At 40.2% G+C, this 12,546-nt stretch overlaps 1 non-coding gene across 1 annotated transcript; it reads right to left on the bottom strand.

Moving 5' to 3' along the window:
- Positions 1-1,582: 1,582 nt before the first annotated feature.
- LOC126078608 (U6 spliceosomal RNA) lies at positions 1,583-1,689 on the bottom strand. The gene has a single exon (XR_007518094.1). It is a non-coding gene; the product is annotated as a U6 spliceosomal RNA (small nuclear RNA).
- Positions 1,690-12,546: the final 10,857 nt, after the last annotated feature.

Here is a 12,546-nt window from a genome sequence, read left to right as displayed (position 1 = left end):
TTTGCTATTGTAAACAGCGCTGCAGTGAACATGGGTGTGCATATATCTGTTTGTGTAAAGGGTCTTATTTCTCTAGGACATATTCCAAGGAGGGGGATTGCTGGATCGTATGGTAGTTCTATTTCTAGCTTTTTAAGAAGGCCCCAAATCGATTTCCAAAGTAGTTGTACCATTTGACATTTCCACCAGCAGTGTATAAGTGTTCCGGTTTCTTCACAACCTCTTCAACATTTATTATTTTGTGTTTCTTGGATTAATGCCAGCCTTGTTGGAGTGAGATGGAATCTCATTGTACTTTTGATTCGCGTTACTCTAATGGCTAATGATCATGAGCATTTCCTCATGTATCTGTTAGCTACCTGAATGTCTTCTTTAGTGAAGTGTCTGTTCATATCCTTTGCCCATTTTTTAATTGGGTTATTTGTCTTTTTGTAGTTGAGTTTTTGAAGTATCATGTAGATTTTAGAGATCAGGCGCTGATCGGAAATGTGATGGCTAAAAACTTTTTCCCAGCCTGTAGGTAAACTTTTTATTCTTTTGGTGAAGTCTTTGGATGAGCATAGGCATTTGATTTTTAGGAGCTCCCAGTTATCTGGTTTCTCTTCTGCATTGTTAGTAATGTTTTGTATACTGTTTATGCCATGTATTAGGGCTCCTAGCATCATCCCTATTTTTTCTTCCATGATCTTTATCATTTTAGATTTTATATTCAGGTCTTTGATCCATTTTGAGCTCGTTTTTGTGCATGGTATGAGGCATGGGTTCTGTTTCATTTTTTTGCAGGTGGTTATCCAGTTATGCCAGCACCATTTAAACGACTTTGGGCATTTGTCAAATATCAGCTGTTCATATGTGGATGGGTTTATGTCTGGATTCTCAATTCTGTTCCATTGGTCCGTGTATCTGTTGTTGTACCAGTACCAGGCTGTTTTGACTACTGTGGCAGTATAACAGGTTCTAAAATTGGGTTGAGTGAGGCCTCCCACTTTGTTTTTCTTTTTCAGTAATGCTTTACTTATCTGGGGCCTCTTTCTCTTCCATGTGAAGTTGGTGATTTGTTTGTCCATCTCATTAAAAAATGTCGTCGGAATTTGGATCGGAATTACATTGTATGTATAGATTGCTTTTGGTAGAATAGACATTTTTACAATGTTAAGTCTTCCTATCCATGAGCAAGGTATGTTTTTCCACTTATGTTACTCTCTTTTGGTTTCTTGCGGAAGTGTCTTGTAGTTTTGTATGTATAGGTCCTTTACATCTCTGGTAAGATTTATTCCTAAGTATTTTATTTTCTTCGGGGCTACTGTAAATGTTATTGATTTGGTGATTTCTTCTTTGATGTTCTTTTTGTTGGTGTAGAGGAATCCAGCCTATTTTTGTATGTTTGTCTTGTATCTTGATACTCTGCTGAACTCTTCTATTAGTTTCAGTAGGTTTCTTGAGGACTCTTTAGGGTTTTCTATGTATAAGATCATGTCATCTGCAAATAGAGATACTTTTACTTCTTCCTTACCAATCTGGATGCCCTTTATTTCTTTATCTAGCTTAATTGCTCTGGGTAGGACCTCCAGCACAATGTTGAACAAATATGGAACACTTCATGAATTTGCGTGTCATCCTTGCGCAGGGGCCATGCTAATCTTCTCTGTATCATTCCAATTTTAGTATATGTGCTGCCAAAGTGAGCACTCTTATGAGCTTTAGTGCATGGATTTAATGACATCTATTTTGCCTGCAAGGAGCCCTGGTGGTACAGTGGTTAAGCACTTGGCTGCTCACTAAAAGGTCATCTGCCTGAATCCACCAGACACTCTGTGGGAGAAAGATGCGGCAGTCTGCTGCCATAAGATTACAGCCTTGGAAAGCTTATGGGACAGTTCTACTCTGTCCTACAGGCTTGCTATGAGTTGGAGTGGACTCGACAGCAATGGGTTTGGTTTTTTGGCTTATTTTGCCTGCACTGGGAGCTTTTTGCATAATTCTTGGAATACTGCTGGGGAGCTAAGATGTGGATGGCTGAAATAAGTATTTCTTACATTCCTTGTGTAGTTTAAAATATGTGGCACATTTGTTACAATCTGTTCTGAGGTGAGAGGGCGAAATCTGATTATTTCTGATCCATTGAAACAAAATAAGTAAGTTAACCATAGTTAACAACCTTAGTTATTCCATGTCCCCAAACATCTTCTCTCTGGACCTAGACTTTTAGCCTGCAGACTTCTTAATACCGGTCACTTAGACTGAGTCTGAGGTCCTTCTTAGGACTCTTCCCAACACCAAGGCTTCTCCCCACTCCTTTTATCCTGAGTAAGGTCAGTCTATGGAGGAACTGGAAGGCCATGTAAGCAAACCCTCCTGTCAAAACACACTTTTCTACCTGTCACATGGTCTGACATTTCACTGATGGAGCTCTATCCTTTTGTATCTTGAAAATTCGGGCTCTTTAAAGAGTTCCCTGGGAAAAGCCACACCTTAATTTCTTTATCTGATTCCTTAGAGGGTATTATGACAATTAGTTGAGGTCAAGGTTCTGAGAGAAAAGACTAAAGTTCAGTCTTACAGAAAGCCATGTTCTAAGAAGGGTGAGACGAACAGGTAAGAAGGGACAAAAATAAACTTTACTTTCTCTACTTGACAATTTATTCTGGAGGTCTCAAGAAGTCTCTGACATTTACACTAATAGACCATACAGTCACCACCCTAGGAGACTCCACTCCAGCCCACAAAGATCCCATACGCCCTCACATACGCCACTAAAAGGAGCCAATGAGATGGTCCTTAAGTGGCACCACAAGGCTCCTCTCCTTTTAGACTACTGATTTTGTGATTCTATGGATGTGGTAGCATTGAGTCTTATCCTCCTGATACATTGTGTGCCCTTGCCCAGGAAAATAGGTGAAGCCTAGAATTTCCTGCCTGCTTTCCTCTATAGCCTTGCTACTCCAGTGGCCCGTGGACAAGCATCATCGGCATCTCTTAGGAGCTGATAGAAATACAGAATCTTAGGCCTCAGCCCAGACCTACTGAATCAGAATCTTCATGTTAATAGAATTCCCAGGTGATGTGAATGCACATTAAAGTTTGAGAAGCTTTCCTAACTTGGAAAAGTTAGGAAGCTCTGAGGACTTCTGCACCATCTCTCAAACAAGCACCTGGTACGAATCTGAACTGGGTGGTCAACAGACATCTGAAAGTTTTTATCCCTGAAGAGAAAACTACTAGCATTCTTCCAGTACTACACAATGTTGGAACTGGATCGCTCATAGAAATAGATGTAGGCTCTTCAGGAACAACTGATGAGAGTTATCGGCAGTTTTTAGTGACTACCTCCCCCCTAGTAACTAGCATAGTCTCTTCCTATAAATTTAGTTTGGCTCAGGGTTGCTGTAGAGGACTTGGACCTCAAGTTCTTTCTGCATTTATATATATATATGTATATATATATATATATATATATATATACAGTCTGTCCAAGAACAGTGCTAATCATGCAGTAGACACGGTTGATCACTTAATATATTGACTATTTCATATCTAAGACACTTTAATATTCAAAATAATGTTGTCGTGCTTAAAGCAACTGTACAGTTCTGAAATCATACCATTTCAGAGTTTTTGCATAATTCTTCAGGGTACCTTAAGTACACCTCTTATTTACTGCTGGAATTCCCCCTTAAACACCCAATAACTGGTCATCTTCCCTCTGAACACTTCTAATGACATGAAACACGCCGCCTCCTACGTCAGTCTCTTCTATTTTTGAACAATTCTAAGTAGAAGTTCTTTCTCATAGTACATTAAAATTTTCCACCGTTGGTCTTTATAATTACCGTTTCAATTATTAAGGAGCCCTGGTGGTGCAGTGACTGAGCTCTTGGTTGGGGGTTCAACCCCCCCCAGTCTTTCTGGGGGAGAAAGATGTGGCAGTCTGCTTCCATAAAGATTTAGAGCCTTGGAAACCCCATGGGACAGTTCTACTCTGTCCTGTTGGGTCATTATGAGTTGGAATTGACTCAATGGAAAAGGGTCATTCAATTATTAATTCTACACCATAGCATAAAAAGCATTCTTTCTTGCTCCTAGAAAAGTTGGGAAACCAAGACACAGGATTATTATAGTAGGGTTCCAAAGGCCATCAAAAAGCACATGAAGAAACCAGACTAGAAAGCTCTTATTTCTAATTTACAATTCTTTTCACTAGACTGCTGATAAATGCTGCTCTGTGACCAGCATTCTGATAATATGCAAGCAAAAACACGAGTCCCTGAGAAAGATCATGGATCAGGGTGTGGTAAAAATCCAGAAACTGTGTCCCTCCCTTATGGGTCAAACCTCTGGCAGATATCCTGAGGCCAGAATTCACTGTGGGGAGCTTTTTTGTTCCCAGAAAGGAGATTTGACTCTCTGGCAGCTGGCAATTTTCCTTTGTGAAATGGGTGTTCCTGGCACTCCATAAAAGTCCTCCCTCCCTCCACACTCTTTTTTTCCTCCACCCCCACACTCCACACCCTACTGCACACACCCTCCCACTCCTACATCAATAAAACCCCTCCCTTACATACATTCTGCACACACATATGCCCCCAGAACTTCCTCTGCAAACACACCCACGTCTCTCTCACCCAAGCAGCACAAAGCTTTCTGTTTCAGGCCCTCATCCTCTCCTTCACTCAGCCTGCCCACAGCACCTTAATCCTGTATCTGCCACCCCACACATCTTCTTCTCACTCTCTCCTCCATTTAATTCTATTTTGTTTGGTTTTCCTTTACCTCATCCCATCCCACCCTACTTTGCTCCTTGGGCCTAGGAATGCTGGCACTGCAATCTTGTTCTTAACGTTTGTAATCCGGAGCTGTCACAAGCAGGGAAGTAGTCATTCTGCATGTGCCAGCTTGCTCTTCTCCCTCAGGGAGGTTAAAAGGGAGGGTGCAAAGAAGCTGGCAGGCAGTCAGATTTCTGGAAACTACAAAAACTCTCATTTTCCTCTTTAATTTCCTAAAGGAACCATTCCAGGCTCTACAATAGTCACCATCATTCTTTCCTTCCTCTAACCCTGTTGTGAGTTTTCCCTGTCCATTCTTCAGATACCCTCACTCTAGGGTACCTATGGTGGTATCACTCACATGCCTAAGTGTGTTCTGTCCATTATGACAAGTTACCCAAGGCCAGATGACCTCACAGAGAATGTAAAGGGCAATGAAGAAGGAGAGACAGAATTGATTATGTTCAATAGGAACCTTAGATCATTTAAAAATATGCTAATCCCCTGAAATCTATACACAGACATGATAACATCGAAAAAAATGCTGAATCAATGAAACACAGAACATGTCAGTTTAGAGCATCTCTATGCTCCTTAGTACCTAATAGCTTCATTAGCTTATAAAAGTGGTCTCTTTAGGCAAATGATTTGCCACAGTTGCCTGGATTCATTTTTCCTTGGTAAGGTAGATGGTAAAAGACCAAAAAAAAAACCCCAAACCCACTGCTGTGGAGTCAATTCCAACTCCTAGAGACCCTATGGGACAGAACAGAACTGCTCCCGTAGGATTTCTATAGGATTTATGGAAGCAGGCTGCAGCAGAGCAGCTGGTAGGTTTGAACCACTGACCTTTCAGTTAGCAGCTGAGCACTTCAGCCACTGCACCCCAAGGGCTCCTGTAGATGGTAAACCAAACCAACCAAACCCAGTGCCGTCGAGTCGATTCCGACTCATAGCGACCCTGTAGGACACAGTAGAACAGCCCCATAGAGTTTCCAAGGAGCGCCTGGCGGATTCGAACTGCCGACCCTTTGGTTAGCAGCCATAGCACTTAACCACTACACCACCAGGATTTCCCGGTAGATGGTAGCTTAGCTAAATAAATATTAAGAACACATGAGTTTTTAATAACAGCTGCTTCTGCTGAGTAACTGTGGCCACCGTTTACGTAAACAGCTTGCAACATTGCATTCTCATTAAATAAGTAAAATAGATAGTTTTTGATTACTGACCGTTTACCATCTAAAGTAAAATTATATCAACGGGGCAAAAATATGTGAATAAATAGCCGGAAAGAACTTTCTTTTCATGTTTAAAAAACAAAAGAAAACAATGGATGCAGACTTTCCAAAGAATAAAGTTCTAACATACGAATTTGGCATTCAAAAACCTCACAATCTGGGTCCAATATAACTTTTCAATTCCATCTCCCACTTTCCCCAGTAATTCAGTCGTGTACACACTGAACTCATTGATTCCCAGACATAGTCTGTACTTCCCACGGAACCTTAAGCCCAAGGGTCCTGCCATTCCACATTGTACCCTCGCAGGACCTAGTCCAGTGCCTTATGCATAATGTAGTTGTTGAATAAACATTTTGTTGAAGGTAAGCTTCACGATCAACCAGTTGCCTTTGAGTCAATTTGGACTCACGGCTAACCCATGTGTTTCAGAGCAGAATGTACTGCATACGATTTTCATGACTGCGACCTTTCAGAAGCAGATTGCCTGGCCTTTCTTCCAAGGCATCTCTGGGTAGTTGGAGTACAACCTCCAACCTTTTGGTTATTAGCTCGGCGCTTAATCAGTTGTGCCACTAATTAGCACAGAGTTAAAGTTTCCAAAGCTTACTGAATAAAGAAAAGGTAAGTACTCCTTGCCTATAAAATGCCTGCCTTTTCCTTATATTAAGCTATCACCCTCTCAGTATTCTTGTTCATCAAGGTTGTTTTTTTCCGTTGCCATAACTGCCCAACAATGTTAATATATGTCATGGCTCTAGGATGTGCTTATTCAACTTCACATATCCAGGCTTCACATACCTTTTGACTGGGTTTCACCGGAGACTACCAGGTTGGTATCACTACACGTATCCAGAAAACAAGTCAGCATGGCACAAGTAGAGACTTGAACCAGACCCTCCATGAACTAGTTAATGCATTCTCAATTCAGTATGTTGTAGCAATACCATCTTCAGGGGATTCATATGTCTCATTAATTTCTTCCTTCTTAGGGAACAATTAATTTCTCCCATAGATAAATTATTCCTCTTAATGCTTAGCTATGTTTTCTTGCTTCCTGCTTTTTTTCTTTTTAATATCATTAAATTTTATTAGCATAAGGACTATCTTTCATCAACAAACCTTGGAAACTGGTGCTAGCTCTAGAAATCATTGTTTCCAACCATATGGTTCAGATAATTTGAGTCTGCTGATAACAAAAACAACCAGATTCAACAAGTTGTCAGTCATTTTCCATCGTAATGAGCATTATAAGAAGTAAACCAGAAGCCATCTACAGAAATCGTGAATATTAAGGAAAAAAAAAGTTGCCTTTGAGTTGATTCCAATTCATAGTGATCCTATAGGACAGAGTAGAACTGCCTTATAGGGTTTCCAGGGTTAGCAGCCAAGCTCTTAACACTGCACCACCAGGGCTCCACATGCGAATATAGATCACTAAAATTCATAGAAAATATTTAATGCCCTTTTTAATCATTAATTTCAGTTCCTGCCTGCCCCCAACCAACACTTTCCTAAAACCAGAAGCATATAAAGCACAGCAATTTTAATTAAATCTCATCTATTTGACCATTTTATATAATCAGTTAGAGGTACCAATAAGCTATGAAATGCTTATAAGAGAACAATGAAAGAAAAGATTTTCAAAGCTGGATTATCAAGGCATAAATAAATGAGAGCTTTAAAAGCTCATACTTTTTTTAACCTTTAGTTTTGTAATTGCAAGGAAATTTTAAGTGTAGCAAATTTTTAAAACTTAGAAAAAATGGAATTGATAAAATTGAGTTATACCAGATGCATCAGAATTTGAGCTTTGAATTAAAAATAATTAAGCAAAGCTTTGCATAATGGGAGCGGGTGAAGATTGGGGGTGGGTAGGAGAAAGGAAGAACCATTTGTTGGGGGTGGTTGTTGTTGTTGCTAGGTGCCATGGAGTTGGTTCCAACTCATAGAGACCCCATGATCAACAGAAGGAAACACTGTCCAGTCCTGTGCCATCCTCACAATTGTTGCTATGCTTGAACCCATTGTTGCAGCCACTGTGTCAATCCATCCCCTTGAGGGTCTTCCTCTTTTTCACTGACCCTTTACTTTACCAAGCACGATGCTCTTCTCCAGGGACTGATCCTTCCTGATAACATGTCCAAAGTATGTGAGACACAGTCTCACCATCCTTGCTTCTAATGAGCATTCTGGTTGGACTTCTTCCAAGAAAGATTTGTTCTTTCTTTTGCCAGTCCATGGTATATTCGATATTCTTCACCAACACCACAATTCAAAGGCGTCAGTTCTTCTTCAGTCTTCTTTACTCATTGTCCAGCTTTTGCATGCATATGAGGCTATTGAAAACTCCATGGCTGGAGTCAGGCACACCTTAGTCCCCAAAGTGACATCTTTGTTTTTCAACACTTTAAGGAAGCCTTGCATCAGATTTGCCCAATGCAATACACCATTTGATTTCCTGACTGCTGCTTCCATGGGTGTTGATTGCGGATCAAAGTAAAAGGAAATTTTTGACAACTTCGATCTTTTCTCCATTTATCATGATGTTGCTTATTGTTCCAGTTGTAACGATTTTTGTTTTCTTTATGCTGAGGTATAATCCACACTGAAGGCTGTGATCTTTCATCTTCGTCAGTAAGTGCTTCGAGTTGTCTTCGCTTTCAGCAAGCAAGTTGTGTTATCTGCATAACGCAGCTCGTTAATGAGTCTTCCTCCGATTCTGATGCCCCATTCTTCTTCATATAGTCCTCCTTGGATTATTTGCTTAGCATACCGATTGAATAGGTATGGTGAAAGGATACTACCCTGATGCACACCTTTCCTGACTTTAAACCATGCAGTATTCCCTTGTTCTGTTCAAACCACTGCCTCATCATCCATGTACAGATTCTTCATGAGCACAGTTAAGTGTTCAGGAATTCCCATTCTCCACTATGTCATACATAATTTGTTATGATCCACACAGTCGAATGCCTTTGCATAGTCAATAAAACACAGGTAAACATCTTTCTGGTATTCTCTGCTTTCAGCCAGGATCCATCTGACATCAGCAATGATATTCCTGGTTCCACATTCTCTTCTAAACCTAGCTTGAATTTCTGGCAGTTCTCTGTCGATATACTGCTGCAGCCGCTTTTGAAAGACCTTCAGCAAAATTTTGCTTGTGTGTTATATTAATGATATTGTTTGATAATTTCCACATTTGGTGGGATCACCTTTCTTGGGAATAGGCATAAATATGGATCTCTTCCAGTCGGTTGGCCAGGTAACTGTCTTCCAAATTTCTTGGCATAGACAAGTGAACAATTCCAGTGCTGCATCTGCTTGATGAACATCTCAATTTGTATTCCATCAATTCGCAGAGCCTTGTTTTTCGCCAGTGCCTTAGTGCAGCATGAACTTCTTCCTTCAGTACCATTAGTTCCTGATCATATGTTACCTACTGTAATGGTTGAATGCTGACCAATTCGTTTTGGTAAAGTGACTCTGTGTTTTCCTTCCATCTTCTTTTGATGCTTCCTGCGTCTTTTAATATTTTCCCTGTAGAATTCTTCAGTATTGCAACTCGAGGCTTGAATTTTTTCTTCAGTTCTTTCAGTTTGAGAAATGCTGAGTGGGTTCTTCCCTTTCGGTTTTCTATCTACAGGTCTTTGCACATGTCATCATAATACTTTACTTTGTCTTCTCGAGCCACCTTTTGAAATCTATTCAGCTCTTTTGCTTCATCATTTTGTTCCTTCTGCTTTAGCTACACTACGTTCAAAAGCAAGTTTCAGAGTCTCTTTTGACATCCACTTAGGTCTTTTCTTTCTCTCCTGTCTTTTTAATGAACTCTTGCTTTCTTCATGTATGAAGTCCTTGATGTCATTCCACAACTCGTCTGGTCTTTGGTCATTAGTGTTCAACGCGTCAAATCTCTTCTTGTGATGGTCTCTAAATTCAGGTAGGGTATACTCAAGGTTGTACTTTTGCTTTCATGAATTTGTTCAAATATTCTCAGTTCCAACTTGAACCTGTACATGAGTAATTGATGGTCTGATCTGCAGTCAGCCCCTGGTCTTGTTCAGCTTTTCCATCGTCTCTTTCCATAGATATAATAGATTTGATTCCTGTGTATTCCATCTGGAGACTTCCATGTGTATAGTCACCATTTACATTGGTGAAAAAAGGTATTTGCAATGAAGTCGTTGATCTTGCAAAATTCAATCATGTGATCTCCAGCATGATTTCTATTACCAAGTCCCTATTTTCCAACTACCGATTCTTCTTCTTCGTTTCCAACTTTTGCATTCCAATCACCAGTAATTATCAGTGCATCCTGATTGCATGTTCACTCAATTTCAGACTGCAGAAGCTGGTAAAAATCTTCAGTTTCTTCATCTTTGGCTTTAGTGGTTGGTGCGTAAATTTGAATAATTGTCGTATTAACTGGACTTCCTGTAGGCATATGGATATTATCCTATCACTGACAGTGTTGTACTTCAGGATAGATCTTGAAATGTTCTTTTTGATGATGAATGCAACACCATTTGTCTTCAAGGTGTCATTTCTGGCATAGTAGACCACATGATTTTGAATCGGTTGGGGGTAGTAGGAACAGACATTTTGGCAGCTGTTGTAAAAAGAGACAGAACCCAAAAAGCAGATTAGTGACTGCTTAGGGTTGGGAGGAAGGGAATATAAGGAAATGTTAAGAAGGGAATGCTAGGGCTAAGGGGTATTAAAAAAAAAAAAAAAAACCCAGTGAAGGGGTATAGAGTTCCTTTTTGGGGTAATGAAAATGTCCTTAAATTGATTATGTTGGTGGATGCAAAACTCTGTGAATACAGGAAAAGGAATTGAATTGTACACTTTATTTTTTTTTTAATTTTTTTATTTTAATTGTGCTTTAAGTGAAAGTTTACAAGTTAGTCTGTCATAAAAAATTATACACATCTTGCTATATACGCCCAGCTGCCCTCCCTCTAACGAGACAGCACACTCCTTCTCTCCACCCTGTATCCCTGTGTCCAGTCAGCCAGCTTCTGTCCTCCTCGGCCTTCTCATCCCCCCTCCAGACAGGAGCTGTCCACACAGTCTCATGTGTCTACTTGAGCCAAGAAGCTCACTCCTCACCAGTATCATTTTCTATCTTATAGTCCAGTCCACCCCCACATGTCTGTCAATTTGTCGTACTGTGGGGGCTTGTGTGTTGCTGCAATGCTGGAAACTATGCCATCAGTATTCAGATACCAGCAGGGTCACCCATGGAGGACAGGTTTTAGCTGAGCTTGCAGACTAAGACAGACTAGGAAGAAGGACCCGGCAGTCTGCTTCTGAAAGGTATTAGCCAGTGAAAACCTTATGAATAGCCGTGGAACATTGTCTGATATAGTGCTGGAAGATGAGCTTCCCGGGTTGGAAGGCACTCAAAAGATGACTGGGGAAGATCTGCCTCCTCAAAGAAAGAGGAGTCAACCTTAATGACGTGGACGGAGTAAGGCTTTCGGGACCTTCATTTGCTGATGTGGCATGACTCAAAATGAGAAGAAACAGCTGCAAACATCCATTTATAATCAGAACCTGGAATGTACGAAGTATGAATCTAGGAAAATTAGAAATCATAGAAAATGAAATGGAACGATATCCCAGGCATTAGTGAACTGAAATGGACTGGTATTGGCCATTTTGAATTGCACAATCATATAGTCTACTATGCTGGGAATGACAACTAGAAGGGGAATGGTGTTGCATTCATCATCAAAAAAAAAAAAACATTTCAAGATCTATCCTGAAGTACGATGCTGTCAGTGATGGGATAATATCCATATGCCTACAAGGAAGACCAGTTAATACGACTATTATTCAAATTTATGCACCAACCACTAGGGCCAAAGATGAAGAAACAGAAGATTTTTATCAGCTGCCGCAGTCTCAAATTGATTGAACATGCAATCAAGATGCATTAATAATTACTAGTGATTTTAATGTGAAAGATGGAAACAAAGAAGAAGGATCAGTAGTTGGAAAATATGGCCTTGGTGATAAAAACAATGCTGGAGATCGAATGATAGAATTTTGCAAGACCAATGACTTCTTCATTGCAAAAACCTTCTTTCACTAACATAAACGGTGACTATACACATGGACCTCGCCAGATGGAACACACAGAAATCAAATTGACTACATCTGTGGAAAGAGACGATGGAAAAGCTCAATATTATCAGTCAGAATGAGGATAGGGACCGACTGTGGAACAGACCATCAATTGCTCATATGCAAGTTCAAGCTGAAACTGAAGAATATCAGAGCAAGTCCACAAGAGCCAAAATATGACCTTGAGTATATCCAACCTGAATTTAGAGACCATCTGAAGAATAGATTCAATGCATTGAACACTGGCGACTGAAGACTGGATGAGTTGTAGAATGACATCAAGGACATCAAGCATGAAGAAAGCAAGAGGTCATTGAAAAGACAGTAAAGAAAGAAAAAACCAAGATGGATATCAGAGGAGATTCTGAAACTTGCTCTTGAAAGTCAAGCAGCTAAAGCAAAAG

This window comes from Elephas maximus, chromosome 6 (assembly GCF_024166365.1).
Source record: "Elephas maximus indicus isolate mEleMax1 chromosome 6, mEleMax1 primary haplotype, whole genome shotgun sequence".
Lineage (NCBI taxonomy): Eukaryota > Metazoa > Chordata > Mammalia > Proboscidea > Elephantidae > Elephas > Elephas maximus.
The sequence above is the reverse complement of the archived record's forward strand: the minus strand, read 5'-3'. Positions and strand labels throughout refer to the sequence as shown.